This window comes from Daphnia pulicaria, chromosome 8 (genome assembly GCF_021234035.1).
Source record: "Daphnia pulicaria isolate SC F1-1A chromosome 8, SC_F0-13Bv2, whole genome shotgun sequence".
Taxonomy (NCBI): Eukaryota; Metazoa; Arthropoda; class Branchiopoda; order Diplostraca; family Daphniidae; genus Daphnia; species Daphnia pulicaria.
The window spans coordinates 15293027-15313866 of record NC_060920.1 but is presented as its reverse complement, the minus strand read 5'-3'; the positions used below and the strand labels follow the sequence as shown (position 1 = coordinate 15313866).

The following is a 20840-nucleotide window of genomic DNA, read 5'->3' as shown; positions in this document are numbered from 1 at the left end:
ATGTCTCATCGTAATCGATGGGTATTGCACACTTGTTTCAATGGAGATGTGGTGATAACGGCAAGTCTAGAAGTGTCTGGTTCTTTGGTGGTTATCAGCCGACGCTCAACACTATCCACCCGTCGACGTCAATGGGAAGAGCCCGACCCCCGAAAAAGCTTATTTCCTTTTTGTCGATCGTGTTACCACCACCCTGTAGGACGTTGATGTCTTCTTTGTTGCTTGGATCTTTGGGCTGGGTCGCTCGCTCCCTTTGTCGATCACTTTTTGATTCTGACGTGCGAAGCCTGGCGCTCGGTGGCTGCAAGAGATAAATAGACACGAGCCGCATGTCTTTTGTACCGAGCAACTGCAACCGAGTTTTGCGTCTACATAATTAAAGCCGCTGAATCTTTTTGGCCGGTGGTTGATGGCGAGGTCGCTCTATTGGCCGCATTTGACCACAATGCCAGTGACCTCCAACTGACAGCTGAATGATGATGACCAGCGTCGATCAATATCTATTGGTATTCAGGAGATTGTCACCCCCAAAGGCTTTGAGCGGGTGGGCGATTCTCTTTCTTTTCGGGGGTTGAATCTTGCGCCGGGCTCGTCCGGCGGCGGCGGCGACGATATTCCCATAAATCAATGTCCAACTTGGTTGACAATTCCGCTCTTTTATGATTCAATTTTTCTTCTTTGCCCGCGTCTGCGGACAGCAAAGGCGAAAAGCGGGTGCATACATTATAAGAGTTCAAGGCGAGATTTCGCCTATATCCGCTCCCTTGGCTGATGGTTACGCATAAATTGAACAAGTCGAAAAGAGGAAGTCAGGAATATACAAGGAAGTCGAGAAAAACATGCGAGGGGACTTCTCGTCGCGTCGTGTAATCGCCTTCCTCTTGTCACGCTGAAAGGTCCCATTAGACGCGTATCATAAGTAATTGCGAGACAGACGAGCAATCTTCCTGAATCTCTCCTCTTCTTAGGCTCCATCTTGATGCTGTGTAGCACATAGCTTTGACGAGTTGACACGGACACCCTCCCCTTCAAGATTTTGGCGTACCTCGCCCAAGTGCGCTAGCCTATACTCGAAGTCGAATCTGGGAAGACTGGGCAAGATGCCTTGAATGCCGGCAATCCCGCGTGTCGTAACCTGAGCAACGGACATGGATGCGACGGGTTCCGCCGTGTGAGGTTATACGATCCCTTCAGAAATTAACCATGCACAACAGTGATTCACGTATTGGACTTGACGCATTCCATGTTTGAGTGCCATCCACGCGGACGGCTATTATCTACTGTCTTTGATTACAACCTGACCAAACTTGAACCCACGGGCTTTCTTTTCACCGCCTTCTTATACAAGCATTTAATGTCGGCTTGCTTTGCCACTCTTTTCATCCTGCACGTTGGATGGTAAAGCATCATTCTTTGAAGACAAAAGCGATTCTGGTTGATCACATCATCCGACAAACTCACGGCGCCACCGCCACTACGGTTTTCCAAAACCAAATTTGATTTTAAATAGTTTTAAAAGTTTTGTCCAAATCAAATAAAGAATTAAAAAATCAAAATTTTATTTGATTAGTGATTTAAATAAATTTTGAATGAGAAAAATATTCACAGTTAAATCAGAGCCATTTAGCTTGAAAGTTGCAACACTGTTTTACAGACGAAAAAATGTTGTCCGAAACATGGTCTCAGCTCTCAGTTTACTTAGTTTAAGCAGGTGATTGAACAAGTGCTCAGAGCCCCCAGCAAACTTAAAAATGGTAAATTTTATTGAAAATACGTGTTATAAAAGTCGGTGTGTAATGTAATGTAGAAAAAATCTGACGGGCATTGTTTATAAATCCAAAGGTTGTTACATTTCGAACCCAAATCGCCGATACTGCAGAAATGTATTTTTCTTAGCTATAACTCCGATTTGAATGGAAGATTCTGTATACATTCTTATCCTGGGCTTTTTGCTAGTATTTCTTTCATCCTGTTTAAATTCTAAATGCAGAGAAGGGCGAATACATACTTGAGATGGCCTGAGATGTATCAAAAGCAGTCGCACGTAAAGATTTCTTGATTCTCCATGTGCGCCTCTGTGTGTACGTTCTCAACTTGGAGACGGTTCCCAGCCAAAAAAGGAAAAAGAAAGATGAATTCCCTTTTGTATTCCTAAACCTCTTCTACCCCTCGCTGTTGCAAAATAAAATGGCGGATCGGGCTCGTGCATTTTCCACGTCGACTGATTACCAGACGACGTGCAAGTTCTGGGAAGACTTTTGCTAATCTGAAATGAGAGCGTGCTGCATGCTCCATTGACTATCTTTTAACATTGGTTCTTCTTTGTGCCCATCTAGGTTCGTGATTCCAGTACGCGAGGCGTCATGCATGTCCAGGACTTGTTTCAACTAAAGGTAAGATTTCGCTCCCTTTTATCTCATTTTTTTCTTGTTTGGCGAAAAATGGCAATTTTTGTTGAATATCCAAATATTTTGTGAAAAAAGTTTCTCGATCGAATCTCGTGCTTAGTTTCCCCAAATAACGACATCTCCACCATATGTTGTCGTTTGGTTATCCGTTCTCCACCAACTTTTTCGACTCTTAGCTTGTGTTCCTTTTTTACAAGTTTGTTCCCGTGCACTCGAATCGAGTGAGCACAGCCCCCCGTGACCCTCTCCTCGACCTTAATGAGATTAGACACGCAGTGACATCAAAACGGGTGGTTCAATCAATGTCCCCTACTTCTATTGAATGCGCATGGCGCGCGAATGACGAACCGAAAAATCCCAAACGACAACATCTTCGTTCCGCTCCGCTTGGCGTATCGAAATCTTCTTTGCTGATTGTTTCCTTGTTCCACGTCGTCCGCATGTCCTAATTTTCATCCGCGACTTGTGCTGTAGGCGTCATTTCAATTATGTCGCTGTTTCTCGGTTCGAATGTCAACTGTTACCCAGGATGGCTTGAAACTCTTTTCCATGCTTGAGGAGGCAATTGGTTGTTTTTGGCGTCAACCGGTGCTCATGAGCCCGTGCTGTTTATGGATGACCCTTCTCAAGTTGAGCCCATCTCATCGTGAAGGAGGCGAAGTTAGATAGCGGCAAATGTAAATACGCCAAAGAAAAACACGGATCGTAACGCAATTTCTAGTCGACTTTCCTTGTTTATTTATATTTATTTTTTCATGTTGTCGTGGTGCTCAGACGGCTCGCATGGATACTGGTTGCTTTGCTGCCTAGTCGATTTTGTTTTTTTCTTTTCCATCTCGAATCACAATTCGTTTCCCTACGTTGCAAACTTGGTTGTTCCTACAGTTTGTATGATAGCTTCATTTTTAATTCATTTGCATCACGCACAGGGTTAAAAAAGAGACTTCATGGCTTGAATTATTCCGGCTCCTTTTTGCATACAGAAATGTTTTCGTAACTTTTTGACACTCAACCTTTAGACGTTTTTTTTTTCCATGAAGACGGTCATAATAGATGCATTATCGGGCTCTGCTGTGTACGTGTGTGTATCCCTTCCGTTTCCACTTAAAAACAGTCGAGAAACCGTCGGCTCTGCGCGGCAATATAAAATCATGAATAAATAAACACGTAGACTCTGAAGAATCTGATATCAATGCGGCATAAATCACCCCCGAGTAATGCCTTGGCGTATGCAAGGACTCTTCTTCTTTTTTTCCCCCCACATAGCAACGGCCATCCCGTGAAGGGCATCGTCGTTTGCCTGGCTTTTTGTTTCGACGCCCTTTTTTTGTTTTGTTTTTCGAGTGGCCCTTGCTGTTATATTCTGTATGCTTCCTGCATTGCACCGGCCAGAGAGATAGCTCTAAACACCTCATGCTCTTCTTCCTCCCCCTTGTCCGTGTTAAATGGTGCGCTTTAATGGGCCCGGAAGCAGTTGTTTGTTGGCTATTGTTCGGAATCAATCCTTTTGCGGAGGACCCCCCCCCCCCTCTTTTTGACTGTACATCTGCCAAACTCGTGATGCAGGTTTCTCGTGTGTGCTTCGATCCAACGCAAGCAAACCGACAAGGTTCACACGAAAAGGCTCGGGATACAGGACTCTCGTCGTAGTAACGGTCGGAAGACCCCTATGCGTTACATGGGAGGGAAAAAATTGGGTGAATTCTGCCTGCCTCTTTGGGTGTGCTGCGTTTGTTCAATGTACAGTACGTGCCCCAGTCACGGTCAGATGACCGGGAATGGCTGCTCTTTCATCTTTTGTGTTGTTGCTGTTGATGCTGTTTGTTGTTATTTAACGACGTAGGACTTGCGAGGATATTCAGACTGCATTTGCACAAGGAATCGAAGCGGAACTTTTGGTTCCAGCACCGGGGGGACGACCAAAAAAAGCAAATCCCTACCAGACGACAGTTGATTTAGTAGCACGTTAAATAAGGAGAGGGGGGCCGCATCTTCTTCTTCCTCCTCGGTCGCCTCATCGCGGACACGCGGAAAGCTCCTCTGATGTGTACCGATCAATTGCTAGACTCTGGCAGTTCAAGATTTCCGAGAGGAGATGAGGGATGCATTGGTCTCTTGCGACTGGCGTTTTCTTCTCTCTCTCTCTCTCGTCTTTCCGCTTCCTGGTCTTCCTCCTCAAGGGCAGCCATGCAGAATATTACTCGTTGTGTGACCAACCTCAAACAAGCCCAGATCTACTACTATATGTACCCTGCATGTATAGAGGAACCACCGCGAAAAAGAGTTGGTGATCCGAGAAGATGGATGCATGTAAGGAGAAATGTAGGACTGGAAAAAAAGTAAAGAAAATGGAATATTTTTTTTCTTTTTTTTTAAAGGTAATACGGAATCGATTTCTCTTCATTAAAAAGAAAAAGGAAAACTAAAAACGTTTAAAGTTTTAATGCTTTTTCTGTTAAACTTGGAAACATAAATTTTAAATTGAGCGGGATTCTTAGAACAGCGGAAAATTTAGATGAAAAGTTGAGTTCTAGGAAGTGTGGTTAGAAATAGTAAGAAAAATAGGTTACGTGAATAGATCGAGCGGTCAGCTTCAAACAACTCTTTCTGGTGGGTTAGCGTCGGTGGAATGCGTCGAATCGCACGTGCTTGCTATAGATGCTCGGTGTAAACACACACACACTCGAGATAGTGGGGGCTAAAAAGGAAAAAAATGTTTTTCACTGCAGGGCGACAGTTCGATTTGGCGTTGCGCCAAAAAACCGACATCGACTTTGGAACGGGTCCACAGAGTAAAACAAAAAACGGGAAAATAGTCGAGATGATTTGACTATGCCTTTTGTTCCTTTGACACCTCGTATCAGATGTTTTGTGTTTTCCTTTGCCATCCACTTTTTCTTTTTTAAGCTCCGTTTTATTTGTCTGGAAATGTTTTCGGCGAATCGAAAGAAGTAAAAAAAAACTACCAGCGTAGCACGAAAGACGCACATGTTTCTTTCTTGGCTCTGATGAGATGTCATCTCCTGTCTTCATCGTCATGCTTACAAGCCATGATGACAGCTTCCTTTATTTCTTTCTTCCTGTTGTCCCTCTCGGTCTTTTTCTTCTTCTTTTTCTGCCGGAAAATGTCACGTGGACCTCGCCTTTCCATCGACTGACTCACGTTTCAGTTCATTGATGCAAACGCCACTCGTGTTAGTATGTCTATTGAACGAATATACATACTGTTACGTGCGTAATATACATATACGACGTCAGGGGCCGCCGCCTGCATCCGGAGACTCTGGTGAGGTGATGGATGTCACGGTTGTCGCCGAGGACCAAAGGCCTGACAAAGCTCCGCCGTCTCGATCGCCGTCGAGTCATGTTTCCACCTCATTTACGACCAACATATATCAGAGATACGTGAAGGGACTGAAATTGGCATCCCTCTCCACTTTTCTCTTCTGCGCACGAATCTGCCGGGAGATTTTTTGTTCTCTTTTCTTCCTTTTTTCTGAGATGGCCGCTCGATGGATGGATGCTGAAATATCGCCGGCGCTACATTGATCTTTCCCGGTTGACCGAGTTCGAGTTTCGTACTATTATATACATATAATGACTGGGAGGATATTTTTTGTTCTCCCCTTGTTCCTCTTTGTACTCTTTGGCCTTTTACGTACCCCTTTTGTTTTGGTTTTCAAAGGCCTTTGAGGCCATATTGCCACATGACGTTGTAAATGGAAGAATTCCGCGTATTCTCTCTCAACTTTACACCAACGTTTGTTTGGAGTTTGAGGCTATAGAAATCGTTCGGCGCGGTAGGCTGTTGCTTCAAAACAATAGTTTAGACATTGTCAACTGTTCGGTGAACAATTTGGGTCTGTACTTTGCGCTACTAAATGGTTGTCTACCCCAAACAAGGAGCGATGCTAAGCGACATGTGTTTTAACTCTTCGCTTCCTTCGTCCCGCATCTATTTTGGGATAAAGTGCGACATTTCCAACTAAAGAATTGATATCGTCTTACTGGAAGGTGGGGGGAGTTCTCTCGTGCTTCAGCAATTATCCTCGAATCTATTTGTCGCCCACGTCTAATACTCGCGTCCTCTCCTGTCGTAGTTTTCATTGTGACAAAACCCTATATAAGACGCCCCACCGTAATGAGACTATTCTCCTTCTTCTTCTTCTTCTGGTGGGTAGAAAGTGGATAATATAACCGTCGAAACGGATCAACAGCTGTGCGAGGACCCTTGTACCGAAGACCGGGGACTCGAAAGCCCCCTCCGTTATTGCACGCGTGTGACCGCTGATGATAACGAGTCTTTGATTGGCTTGATTCATCGTTGTTTCTTCAAGATAGGATCGAATGAGATATAGAATCGTTTGCTCACTGGCGCCCATGATCCGTTGAGAGTTGCGCTGGAGCATTGACGACGAAGGACGCAAAGCCTGAGAAAGAAAAATGCGTAGGGCAAATAAAAAAAAGCGTGGGGGACAAGAGACCGGCTCTTCCATCTTGTCAAGTGAGTACGATGAAGGACCCCGTTTCCAGCGACGACTCGCTTGTTTTTAGTCCCGCTCATCTTTAAACGCGGTTAAGCTACTGCACCGTACTGATTTAATGGGTCGTTCGACTTCTTTTTTTGTTTTTGTTTTTTTGCTTCTTCTTCCATCTTTCTCTCGCCTTTTCTTTTAGTGCTGCAGTCATTTTTTTTCTTTTGCTTATTCTGCTCGTGTCTGCAGTAAAAAATAAAGCAAAAATGAAAATGCCACGTCGATATATATCCGGTACTGTAGGCCGGGGCGCGGGCCACATAGTTTTTTGTATCCTAGGAACCACGAAGAATGCCCTCATTTTAACAGACGCTCAGTACAGATCTTTGCTCATCTTTTACTTCTTCTTTGTCTCCAAGGCAACAGAATACCCCTCTCTCTCTCTCTATTTCTTTTGTGAAACTTTCTTTGAATACTGCTGGCGGCTGATACTGTTGCTATCGGCTTTCTTCTCGGCCGGCAACCAGCGCCTCATGTGAAAATCGACGCTCGCCAAGCAGACTAGAATGAAACGAAGGACGCCGGGGCTGACGGGTTTGGTCGTCGCGTGAAAGTAACAAGGAAAGAAGAAGAAGAAAAAGAAGAAGAAGCGACCAATCGAAAGTTTTGGACAAAACGAAGAGATTTTATTTGGACTTTGTGCCTCGCTCTCTGGATCGATGGTGATGTGCTTCTGCTAACATGACGTCCAACAAACTAGGGGTTAGATTGGATCCGAAACATTATCCAGCTGTGTGGCTGGCGCAATTAAGACGTCGTGATTGTGATATTTTTGTTTCTATGATGTCATACCGAATTTACATCCAAGTAGGAAGGGCGGAGGACGAGCGACAATAGACGGACGGCCAATAAAGCGTCCAGACCCCCCGACCAGTCGCCGACGCGTTGTTGATTATGGGACAAAGGGTTGTTACGTCTCTAAGGATATAAGGACTCACTCAAGCGGATGCTGTGTATGTGTGTGTACAGTGGCAAGGAAGAGCCATTAACCACTCTTGCTTCTGAAGCGGATCGAGTATCTATGCGCAGAGTGAAAACATATCACTCCCCTGCTCCCGTTAATCAAGAACCAATCTTTCTTGTCGTGTGAGTGTGTTTGCCGTGGAGATAACACGTCTTGATGCGCAGGGTAATAAGTGTGCTTAAACAGGCTCCACGTGTAATTTCTGGGGGTCCCAAGCGGGGAAGAAGAAATGACATAACCAACTTGTTATTTTCTGCATTGCCTTGCACCGCTCGTCTGTTTTCTTCTTTTTTTATTTTTTTTTCTTAGTGTGAACCACAAATCAGCTTTGCCGTACCCCGTCCACATACTGCGATAAATGCATTGTCTTAATCCGGTGCCCACTATCGATTAAATCCGATCAGCAAGAGCACAGAGATGGCCTAGAGGATTTCGTTCTCTGCTGCCTCTCGTAATATATGGGATCTTGCCCCGCTACTTCTAGGAAAGAGAAGCAAATCCTTATTGCTATTTTTGCTTCTGATGCAATGGCGGATAAAGCTCTGGTTCTTGTTGTCCGTCGTTACGCACAGATTGATAGACCATTACGTGTGCGGGGGTTTCGACCCAGAAGCACTGCTCGGCCTTAGCCCAGTGTTGAAATCGAATCAGCCGACTAATTGCTTTGGTCTTGATCTGTTGGTGAGACACGTTGGGCTGTTTGGGCTTCTTCTTCGTCTTGTGCTTGTTATCTCCGTGGTTTTCTTTTTTCTCTATCTCGAGGCGTCAAAGCTCGGAGAGGCGGAGGCACAATCGGATTAACAGGCCGCGATTTATTTTCAACAGCGACGCGCATGCGGATTGATTGATTGATCAATCGCAATGAGATCCCAGTTTATACTGCAGGCCTCAGATTGGTCTTTCATCTTAACGAGCTCTTCTCGCCCATTCCAACAGATATGAATCTGAGAATCGACAAAAATTGGGTTCGTTAAAATGGTGACGTAACAACAAATTCAAAATGTGTCCGTTCTTATCTTTCACGTCTATGTAGCGCAGCTCGGGCGAGCACGAGTTCTATTCAGCAGCCACAATTTCGCCCAGGGATATCAACAGTTACGCTATTTAGAAGCGAGTCGTTAACCGCTTAACAAACTTTACAAACTTTCTTTTGACAAAAGAGCACTGGTAGCAACAAATGCGATGATTAAGACTTGAAGAACACAGTCTGTTTGGCCGATACTCGTAAGTTTGTGATCTGAACTTCGTTTCAAGCCAGCAGTTTTATTATTTTCAAAGAAAAACAAAAATTTAACTTTTATTTAACGTGAATGATTTTTCCTCGTTGTATTTGTTTGCTGCTTTGAGTTGAGATTTCGCCGTGTAACTTGCACCGAGTGTTAAGGCCAACAAACACCGAGTGTTATTTATTCCTTGCCTGCGGACGGTTGTGAAGGCGTGAAGAAGATTGTGCAACGTACAGGAGACTATCGCGCTTATATTGATCCATATCATTGGCAGTTTGCTCAAATGATGGCCCTTCTCTTTGCCCCTGTCCTTTCTTTTCTATTTGACAAGACTGACGATTTGTATTCACCCTGCCGGGTGTCTCATATTCCTGAAATCGTTGACTGGAAAATTGACTGTCTCAAGGAAAGAGTCTTGACAAAAAAATGCTGGTTTGTAGCTGTAATCTTGTGCGCTCGTGCGAGGATTAGATCCTAATCGATGCTATTGAGACGTCCCCGTCGTCTCCTTCGAGACTACAGTTGCCTGTCCTTGTATCTCTTCTGGATTCTTTTTTTCTTTTAAACTCCTTTTTCTTTTCCTCATCACCTGCCATCACTCAGTCTACAGGATTAGTCGCTGTAGAAAAAGGCCAGAGAGTCTTGGCCATGGGGTTTGAACAAGTAACAGCTGTTGGAATATAAGGGACGAAACACTCTTTTGTGAACAGCTGGAAATCAGACCGAGAGCACATGCGCCTAAGTCCTACGACTCCCTTTTTGTATTTACTCGGACCTCTGATGTAGTATAGTTTGAGCACAAGTGGAAACACGGAGAGAAAAGAGGAAGAAAAAGAGGGAAACTTTAGTATATAAGGCAAACGGGGGAAAAAGAGATAAGACGGAGAATAAGGAGGGTGTGAGGACAAAAAATGTGTTTGATCAATTCGCTGCTCATTGTGAAGGCGAGGCAAACTGGAATCCGCAACCTTTTCCCCCATTCTCAGTGAACTGAACCAACACGTCTTTTAATCCACGGCAACAAAAGGAAACTAATAGATGCCTGGAAAATGGAAGGGAGAAAGTGGCATACAAAAAGACAAAAAATTCCTTATTTGAACAGCCGAGTTTAGTAGCGCCAACGACGGGGACAACTGGCTCCTGTTTCTTGGTTTTCCAGATGCGTTTTGTCGACTAGAATTCCCACCGTAAACATGAAATCCGTGGAGATTCAATGCTCGTTGCGTGTTAACGCAAGAGCACTAGATGGAAATTACCTAATTTTGTTATCTAATTACATGCTTAATTTTGTTCGCCACCGCTTTCGCAGTCGCTCGCAATTGAAATCCGTATTGATGTTTCCTGGACGCCGTTTAAAGTTTGAACGTCGGTTGATCGAAAGTTTGGATCGGTTGACTGACACGCATTTCATGTTTAGGCTGCAGAGAAAGCCATGTTTAGGCTGCAGAGAAAGCTAATTATATTCTAGATCTTTTTCACTTGGCTCGTTTTAGCTGCACCACCAACGAGTTATTCTGTCCTTTTGGCGTCATTAATGACATGAGAGACATTCAACAATCCCCGGAATATGTCTTGTCTCCTCTGGTCTTGTATTTACAAGACAACTTGAAATGCAGATGGGACATAGTGTCGTCCTTGTAGCTCTCAATTAGCTTTGATGGGTGAAAAGCTCCGCCAAGCTTGAAAAGAATGCATTTAAAGTGTTTGACAGGTCCGGCTCGTTAATGTTTTGAAAAATATTTGGCCCGTTTTCCCATCTTGTCCGGTGTATAAAGAAAAAAAAAAAAAGAAAAAATCCTGTTAGCCATCTTGTTGTTTATGGTTTTACCGGACATACTGTAAGTTTCCGGTTATAGACTTGGTAATTGGAAGAACAACAAAAATGGGTTCTGTGGTTAAGGACATCAAAAACAGAAAATAAGGAACGCCGTTCATTAACTTTTTAATGTCAGGCGACGAGTTGGATGTCGCCCTCAGCAGCGGACGTAAAAACTTTGATGTTCTTCAAGGTATAGGAAGTTTTTCTGTTTTTTTTTTCTTTCTGCGACCTTTTGTAACATCGTCTAACTTCTCGGATGAATTATTAAGAGAACCTTCTCAGCTCTCTGAGATGATGTTTTTTTTTTAATTATCTAACCACATTTTGGTACGTCGCTAATGAGTCTAGAAGCGACGATCCTCTCGCTCATCCCATACAAGTTTTATCAATGCCGGTTTTGCCCAACTACATTTCCGAAATGCTTTCCATTATTCAAGGAAAGGAGGATTTTCAATGATGGAGTAGTTGTGTACGGGCTGTGCATTCATCAAAGATGACAGGGCAACCTCATTCCAATCGATTCTTGTCCAATTATTTGTGCAATAGCGTAGCAGATATCTATCTCGTCTGCTGCTAAAGAGGACCCGAGTCAATACGAGGGAGAGAGCGGGTAACTTTGCACGCCTCGCTAGGCTCTGTTCATTTCATCCGACACTAATTGTATTTTTACTTGTCGATGGAACAAGTTTTTTTTCTCTCTCTCTCTTTAAACATGGCCCGCATCTGGGAAGACTTGGGACCTCACGAGGCAGGTATGGCGATCTTCAGTTCGCATCCATCCATCCAACCTACTCTTCCGTGTGCACAAGATAATAGCCACTTGAAAGAATTGAAATATGCTGCGCAACGTAGTACAGCGGAGAGCGCACTGTATTCTTAGCGTGTGCAATGCCCGTAGACAGACAGTCCATCTGCTCGAGTTCTCGACATGGAGAACAAGCGGTAACTTTTTACCAGGTTTTCAGACGAGGCAACTCTAAAATCCACTTATGGTCGCCTGTAGCCAACAGGGGTTGGGCTCCTGACTAGTTAGGTAGGGTCTTTAGACCTAAACGGAATGGGTGGCACTAGAATGATTTCGCTCCTTCGATTTCCCACCGTTCGACTTTGTTAGCTCGGACAGTCTGCCTAACCTAAATACCGTTCGTTCGCAGAGTCCTAAAGATTTTGTGTGTTGGTTCATTTCTTTTTCCGTTGCATCGACAAATTTCATGCCCGATCAGGTTGAATTTATCGAGCTTTCCAGTTCAAATAAAGTTACCCTGGCGGTCACGCAACTTTTGGGTGACTTTCCGATCAATCGATATTCGCCCCTCCCAAAAAAATGGAAAGGATCAAAAGAAAAGTGTTTTTATATGCAAATCTCCCTTTTTTGGGGGGGTACATCAAACGCCAGTGTTTTCTTATTTCCTCGTTAACGAAAGAGTCAACTTAAGCTTCGTGTTATGCGTTCACTTTTTTTTTCCCAAACCGGAAGAGTACCCACGGAAAACTTCTGCCCCGAATGAGTGTATTCCTTGAAAACTCTGAATCGTGAAATGGGGTGAAGAACTTTTATCGATCACACAAAAAAGTTTTTTTTTTTATATTTAAACCACTTTTATTAAGAGAGAGAGAGAAAGATAGGAGAAAACGCCTTTTTTTTTGCTCCTTCCAACTTTGGACTCGTCGACGATTCCGGAAAGAGGAAGTGAAATAGATATTAAACCTGGCCGACATGGCGAACTGCGCTTGTGTGATTGCGACCATCTGCGAATTTAAAGTTGGCGGCTGCCTCTTCTTTCTTTGAGTTTATTTTTTTTTGCATTGATTTCAAGATGAAAACAAATCACTGCGAATAAAGAAAAGATGGTCCACGTTCGGAAAGGGAAGCTCCGTTTCGGACTCTTCTTTTTTTGTTGTTGTTTTTAATACTGGATTTATTTCATCACAGGCCGTCACTCTTTTTGTAGAGTAGTATAGAACAAGAACTTACTTTTTGATGGATATCACTATGGATGCAGAACTTTGTTATCGCCAAAGATCGTGCTTCCGTTCGTTGCTGCCGCCATTTCCCGACATGCGAGCTTACCACTGAACATCGCTGCCGGCAGCGCATATCCGGAGTAAAAAGCGAAAAGAGATGGATATATACATATATATATTTCTTAGATATTTACACACACATCTCTATATACGGATGCACTAGATGAAGTCTGTACATGCCATCGCAATTCATAATTGTAATGCTGTACGAACATGCATAATTCAACAATGCCCGCCGGGTCTGCTGGGAGCTAGGCGAAAGAAGGAAACTAACGGCCGGGATCAACTCTGTTGCAAACTCGACTCAACTCGGTTGCGAAGGTTCAACTCAGCCCAGCAGCTCTCGCACACACTCCCCGAAACGAAAAGGATTTTTTTTTTTTTTTTTGATCTTGAAAAAACCCAAAAATTTATTTAAATCGAATCAATATCAAATTGGCCTTTTTCTTCAAGGGAAAAACGTGCACAGTGTTCTGTCCGCTGTCTGAATACGTACATAGGCAGGCTGGCTGGCCGGCCGTTTGACGCTGTGTCACTGATGTGTTGCTGTGGCAGCAGCAGTGGTGCTGCATTATCTCGGCTTGGTGCCATGTCGCTACATAGATCAAGAGAGAGGCAAGGCCGGCTTCCGGTTATGTGCGTTGCTGATAGGAATTATACTACTCGCCGGCAGTATACAGTCCGTATATATATCCTATATATATATTTATTTATTTATATAGCAAACGGCGTTTCCCTCTTGTTGTTCTTCTCGGGCATCGTTTTCATCATTTTCGCGTCTTATGTGTTGGGATGTTGTTGTGCCTCTTCCATCTCTCTTTTGTCTTTTCTCCTCTCTTTTTTTTTTTTGGCTGCTTCTTATTTATCGGAGTGCAATCGACCCCGCCATCCATTCAGGCGGGCTTACTAACATCCACTTCATTCTTGTGTTGGTGCTGTTTTTATACTCCCAGAGCTGCCATTTCTCTATAGATTCATATTCTCCGAAATTGTTTTTGCCGCCCAAAAACTTCCCCCTGCTGCTCTTTTTGAGTTTTATGAGCGTCGCGTCGTTTGAAATTTTCAATAAAAAAAAAGGAAAATAGTCGACGGGAGCTGGTAGCAGCTAGGCAAGGAGCGAGAAAACTTGTCAAATCTCATCTCCACAAAATGTCAAAAGTTTGTCGAGTTCCTAGCCTCCTGTCTTGGAGGGTGAGTGAGTGAGTAGTAAGAGTAGCGCCAGACGCGCATTTCAAATGTGAGTGCAACAACCACTAGCGCAATCACATGGTTGTTTCCTTAGCATATGAAGTTGGGCCTCGGGGTCGTGGTTTTCTGTTTTCCATTCGTCTTGTTGCCTGCTCTCTCGCCGCCTGCTACTGCCTGCCTGCCTGCCTGCCCTGTCACATTCTGCATTGAATGCATTCATTGATATTCCCACTTGTTCCCCGGCAACCGTCTCTGTGGCTAATAGAAAGTATTGATCCGCCAGCAGTCGGTATTCTTTTCCTGCAATAATTTGCTCCTCTCTTATTTTTTCTTTGGCCTTTTTCTTTCGTTGAAAAACATTTTGTCGGGTTGAAGGGACCTTGTGTGGTTGGCGCTGTGTGGCGACGTCTCTCTCTCTCTCTCTCTTTCTCCTGCGAGATGATATCACGTGTCCACGTTTTTTCTTCTTCTTCTTCTCTCCCACTCAACTCGTTGAGTTGGGCGTAGTCGTTTTGAACCAACCCAGTTGGCCAATATTATGTGCGGTCGTCGGTTGTCGTGGACGACGCAATCGAGTCCCCGAACCCGTTCTCCCCTTCGCCTTTCACCAGCTGACGGCCATATATATTCCTTATTCTTATGCACTCGTTTGCTTTTTCTTTGATTGCGTTTCTCTCTCTTTCTCTTTTATTCTTATACTTTTTCCGCCGAAGGTCCCGGGTCGTGGAAATTCCTGGTAAATCCGAGTGCGTGTGATGGGCACGAAGGGGGGGTTCTCTCGGACAGCGGGTGTGTAAACGAACCTGGAAAGAGCGGCCAAGAGCCGAGTAGACGGAAAAGAGGATTTCAGTTGTGTCGTCGTCCGTCGGACGAAGGCAAAGATGTCTAAGCTGGCCAAAACTAGTAGTCCGGCAGGGATGAAGGTATAGCTTGTTGTAGTTGCAGGTCTACTCGTGTGAACGATATTCAAGGAGAAGGAAACGAAAAAGGCTTCTCCTTTTCTTTTCTCGTTTATCCTGAGGACAGCCCAAGATTTACTGGACATCTCAATGGGAGAGAAGTCCTGAATTTTATCGGACCGACAGAGAGAAAAGAGTCGCTCCTTTTCCGAAGTACGAACATCTTTTTTATTCGTTCTCTTCTGTCGTTTGTCGCGTTGACGTGATTTCTTCTTCTTCTGGTCAGAAAAAAAAGAAAGAAAACGAAAGAAAGTAGAAACTGAAAAAAAAAATGGACTGACAGATTAGACTTTTGAGCCATGTAAAAGGAATGGTGTATTCAACTCTTTTTCTTATTCTTATCGTATTTTTTTTTTTCTTTTCTTTTTTCAAAGCGATCCTGTCGTTATTTTTCATAGAGGTATTCTTTTTGTGTGTTGGCAAAGTTATGGGGATTCATCACATTCCATTGGTGGCAGTAATGAAACTTATCTATCCGGTATCACAAACAAGTTTGGAAATAGGAAGAAAAAAAAAGTTACACTTTGCATTTCTTTCACACGACTAACGATTTGTTTCCCAAACTTTTGACGTGTTTGCGACGCAAAAGAAGCAGGACCACTGCGATCCAACTTTAATAAGGAATTCCTGAGTGTTATTCTTATCATTTAAAAAGAAAAAGAAAAAAGTGGCAGGTGCGCATTTGTTGTTTCGTCACGGCGGGATAATGTCGTTTTGAATGTGCACATGATCATTTCGAGAATTGGGAATCGTTTGAACCAATTTGTGCTTGTTTGTTGGCGTCGATTCGCTCAGATGTTTCCCGACCGCAGAACATATCTCGTAAACGGGTCTGGGGGGAACTGCTGCTGAGATGACCAAATATTTACCGTGCTACGGAAGGATGAGCATTTTATAGATAACTGTTTGCGTGAGATGGCCATCTATCGCAGAGACCTCAGGCCATTGGCCGAGATGTGTTGACACTTGTGAAATTGCAAAAGCTCCAACGACGTTCCACTTCAACCACCATCATCCCATCTCGACATTTTTTCTATTTTGCGTGAAATATTGAACTTTTTTACTCACGAAAAATGGGCGATTCGATATTGGGTGGGCGTTTGTACCGAGTGCATCTCTCAAAATCGCGCCCGACTTTTTTTCTTCTTTCATGCGGCTAAGCGCATCCAGTGCATCTGTTCCGGCCGTGCGGTCCGCTCTTCTTTTTTTTTTGTCAAGTGGATAATATAAAAATATCATCAAAATAAAAACGAAGTCGACGAGATAAATCGGCGAATAAGTGGCTCAACCTATTTTCGTGGAATTATTTATCTTCTTTGAAATTTCAATGGCGATTAATGAGGACAGCGAGTCTATATCCATCCGCTGATCAAGAAGACCGCAAACACAACCCAAAAGACTCAAGTGCGGGATGTATAAAAAAAAAAAAAAAAAAACAGCCGAAAAGCGGCAATTTTAAAATGAAAGACGCGTATAGTTCACTCTGATAGCGTCTGTGTATTTATACCCTGCAATAGAGGAGCTGAACAAAAGTCCCCATTTAATATTTATCAGAAAAGAGATGACTTTCGTTTAACACGGTTTTCCCCTCAGCCTCTCTACTACATGTGTTAGCGACATCCAGTTGTGGAGAGGGAAAAATGTCCGTGTTTTCTTTTCTTTTTTTTTCCATCATAAACTACCGCGCTTCTGTTTGTGCATACAGCCCTGCCCCACTACTTTCAGTTTCCTTCACTTTATTTATTTTTTACTTATTAAAAAAAAAAAAAAAGAGGAAATCTTTTTTCCGGCTTTTATTACAATTTTCTTCTTCCTTCCTCCCCCTTTTTTTTCCTTCCGCATCTTCCGCTCCTGGTGCCCACTCATTTTGGCGGGTGCGAGCCTTGATGAATGCGAAGCTGCTGCTGTTGCTATTAAGGCCGCCCGTGTTGGACTTGTGTCCCCTCAACTGCACACGTGACTACAAGAAAAGAAATAACAATAGCGTCGAGTTGAGGACAAGGACTTTGAACAGCTGTTTTTCACAGTATGTGTATGTCGTTGTTCGTCGGGTTTTTTTTATCTCGGTGTGTGTGTGTGTGTGGAGGGAGGGGGGGAGGGGGGGGTATCTGCAGCCGCTGCCGCCGCCGGTGGACCAGATGCGGTTGGCCGAGCGCGACGGCCGGACGCGTGATCAGTTTGGCCTCTCTTTTTTTTCTGTCTTGACTGTCTGTTATTGTAGCCGTCGAGTTTATTATCACATCGAACAATTTGAGGTTGATATAAAGGCGTAAGTGGGACAAAACGGGTCCGCTACTCGCCTTGGTTGGCGATAAACCGTTTAGACATAATACCAGAGACGAAATTCACTTTGCGATGATAATTGGTTAGCAGCTCTACCTTAGAACATTGCTTGTCTGCTTAATTCGCCTCATACATAATCGACGTCACATGATGAATCCAGACAGAGTGTGCGTCTTGATGCCATGCCGATTCCTTTCTCCTATCTAATTCAACGGGAATTCTTGCAGCCGTCGCCCATAGGTTGTCCCTGGTACGGCGTACGTCGCCCGTCGCCCGCCGCCCGCCGCCGCCGCAACCGATCCGACATTGATGGAGAACCATTTTGCAGCCAGCTCGGCCCGGACGGGAGCCGACGCAGACGGCGCCCGTCTTCTTCTGGATTCAGTTCACGTGTTTTCTCCAATCTCCAATTCGACACTGGTAAGTGTACCGTAGCCAATAGATACACTGTGCACTAGACTAGCTAGACGTGCTGCTATGTCGACCGACTTCTCCCTACAACTACCACCGCACTTGGTCGAAAAAGAAGAGAGAGAGACACACGGCCGATGTATCGACACGATCCAATTGGACATGGTTGGCAAAGTCTCTCTCTCTTTGCGTTTCCGGTTGCCGAGTCGAGGACTAGTGAGTGGAATAAGGATAAGCCATTCGGCCTATAGACGCACAGCGTGAGCCGCTACGAGTGGGAGTTTTGAACGAGAGAATTCTGGGCTCCCTAGTGATCGGTCGAGCTCTTACCGGCACATTCTATTCGTTCCATTTGTTCATCGACGGCAGGAGGAACATGTAGAACAATTATCAGTACGTAACCAAGGCGCAGCGGGCATTTTTATTTTTGCGTTTATTTGTGTTCCAGGTTCATCGCCATTTTCATTCGGTTCCATTCCGGCAGTCTGTTCTGTTCTGTCGCTTTCTGACGGTCAGACGTTCCTTCTCGATAGTTTCCCTCGAGTTCTCAAAGTCCGGTACGGATTTCTTTTCACTTTGACAAATTACGCTGTGGTTCACTTTCATTTGCGATGATGACCCTAATCGGCCGAATATGGAGGGGGGCCCCCCGCTGTCGATTTTTCCGTTTTCTCTTATTGGTCTTATAAGTCAATGCGACGTTGTCGAACTGGCAACTCCCAAATGCTCATCAGGTGGGGATATATAAAAGGATCGTTGCGAGTGAAAGTCGCATTTACGCCCCGAAAATAGAGAATCCCACGTTGTCGGGAGTTTGAGAATCGGCCCAACACGACGACGACATGATTATAATATCGATGCCGTAGTCAACAAGAGTTACGCTTTTCGTAAAAAAACAACAAAATTATAAGACCTTCCAACGGATGTCTGTTTACAGGTTTCGGTCTCGGAGTCAGTCTACGTAGGCTCTCTGTTACTTTGGCGGGTGGGGGTGGTGGGTAAAGCTAGAGGGTGGGTGGGAGGGCTGGGCTGGGCCAGTCCAGCGTAGAGTGACGCTCCGCACGCGCGCCAGCGGCCGCCAGCCGTGCCGCTTCCGTATATAGCGTCGGGGCGGGCGCAGCCAAACAGTAGTGTATACACACTGTGTAAAAGTCTGGAGACCCGTGGAGCGAGAGATTCAGTCAGTCGATAGCCGTCGGGGGCGTCGTTCACACACGTACAAGTCTCGCTCTCTCCCTTTTTGGAACCCACCGAATTTCAGACCGAACAGTTTTACCTTCGTCTTGTCAAGAAATTATTCTCCTGACAACAATTTCGAACGTGCGAACCCAAAAGGATTTTTTATTTTTATTTGAAAAATTCCCTTCCTTGCAATTGCACAACTCCTTTCGTATTTTATCCATCTGAGATTGTTGTTGCGCAATTGACACCTTGTCCGCGCTCTTCTTCGTCGGGTTTTTTTGTTGTTTTACCTGAGTGCATCAACCGCCGCCGTTATTGTAGAGGAACAGGAGTGGGACGACCCATTTCTCTTGGACGTAACCGATTCCTCCCCACTGTTATATTACTTTTCTCTCGGCCGGCCGGCGTGAACAATTAAACGAAAAAATAGTCGAAAGAAAACTAAATAGCCGGCAGCGCCAGTGTCCGGTGCGACTTCCTCTTCGGTCTAGTGTGTAAATACACACGCACTCAAGACACACACACACACACACACACAGTAGAGAGAGAGAGAGAGAGAGAGAGTACACACACAACAGCAACTACGTGCCATCGTCGTTTAAAGCGCTCTCGTCCACCTTGGCTGTTGTTTTCTTCATTTCGTACGTGAGTGTCGAGAGGGTATTACCGTTGGACAGGAACGGACTCCGCCCGGCTCTGTGGGAGATTTTTTTGGTGTGTGTTTACGGTACAGCTGGCCGGCTGGTTCAAGTGTCTCTGTGTGTGTGTGTGTGCTGTTGTTGTTGTTTGTGTGAGCGCGCGTCTGTGTACCGGCATCATCATCGCATTTTCCCATTGACCAGTTCGTCGGCCTCTACATTTTTTTCTCTCTCTCCCGTTCACGTTCGTTTGTTAAGTTCTCCCGCGTCCTCTTCTGTGGGTCCGGTTGAATGGTGGCGACTCGTCTTGTTGACTGCTGTCCCGTTTTCGATGCTCTCCGACTCGAGAGCTGTGTCAACCCCACTTCAACTCTTTGGTGAAAGCGTCACTTAATTGGCAACTGTCAGTGGCCATCAGCCAACAACAATTAGTGCGATCGTGCAGCACCAGTTTTGTCTCTCTTTTGTTTTCTACCCTCCCCACTCCCAACCCCGTTTTCACCCCTCCCTTCCTTCCTCCTCCTCCTCCTCCCGCGCCAATTTCCATCCATCAACTCTACGACGAATGAGGATTACATTGGCTTGTAAACTCATTTGCGCGTCGCCTGAAAACAGTTTGGACGTTTTCTCACCCGACAAACAAACTTGCACCGGTTCCGCCGAAAGTGTCAAATTCGCCGTTCGCTCGAATTCGGCAACTTATCGACAATAAACAGCCAAAGACGCCGTGTCATCAAACCCAAGGACCCCCACGTGCAACTCCGCCGTCGACCCGAACAATCCGAGCAACAACAACTACAACTACTACTAGTAAAATACGAGAGAAGGAGAGGAAAAACTATATACATTCGGGTGAGTGGAACAACCGATCTCGTCTTGTGTCTGCTCCATTTCAAAAGTGTCGGCAAACGACGGCGCAGTTTTCGCTGATAGGTTTTTGATTCCGCCGCCATTTTATTTTTTATTTGTGATGTTTTTCAATAGGAGCGAAAGCAATGACGTACTATATTACCACTCTGCAGCTTCCCCCCTATTGTGCTTTGCCATTGTGCTCACAAGTATATATGTACGTACGTACGTCTAGATTTACACATCCACACGCGCGATATATTATTATATGCGTCGCGGAGCCAGGGGGCAATCTCCCCACTTTTTTTTTTCCTTATGGCGTATGGATGGTCCCCGGGTTTGATGTGTGCTCA

General features: G+C 44.8%; 1 protein-coding gene across 4 annotated transcripts in view; it reads left to right on the top strand.

Annotated features, from left to right (window-relative positions):
- LOC124312073 overlaps nucleotides 1-20840 on the top strand; it is a 63141-nt gene that overhangs the window by 9635 nt on the left and 32666 nt on the right. For 2 of the 4 annotated variants that reach the window (XM_046776524.1, XM_046776523.1), the window contains exon 1: nucleotides 18988-20490. The gene's annotated coding sequence lies outside the window, so the exon portion shown is untranslated. Of the gene's footprint in view, nucleotides 1-1676; nucleotides 1755-2336; nucleotides 2394-17634; nucleotides 17828-18987; nucleotides 20491-20840 lie in introns of those variants that run through there. The other 2 variants (XM_046776526.1, XM_046776525.1) reach the window with 2 other exon arrangements.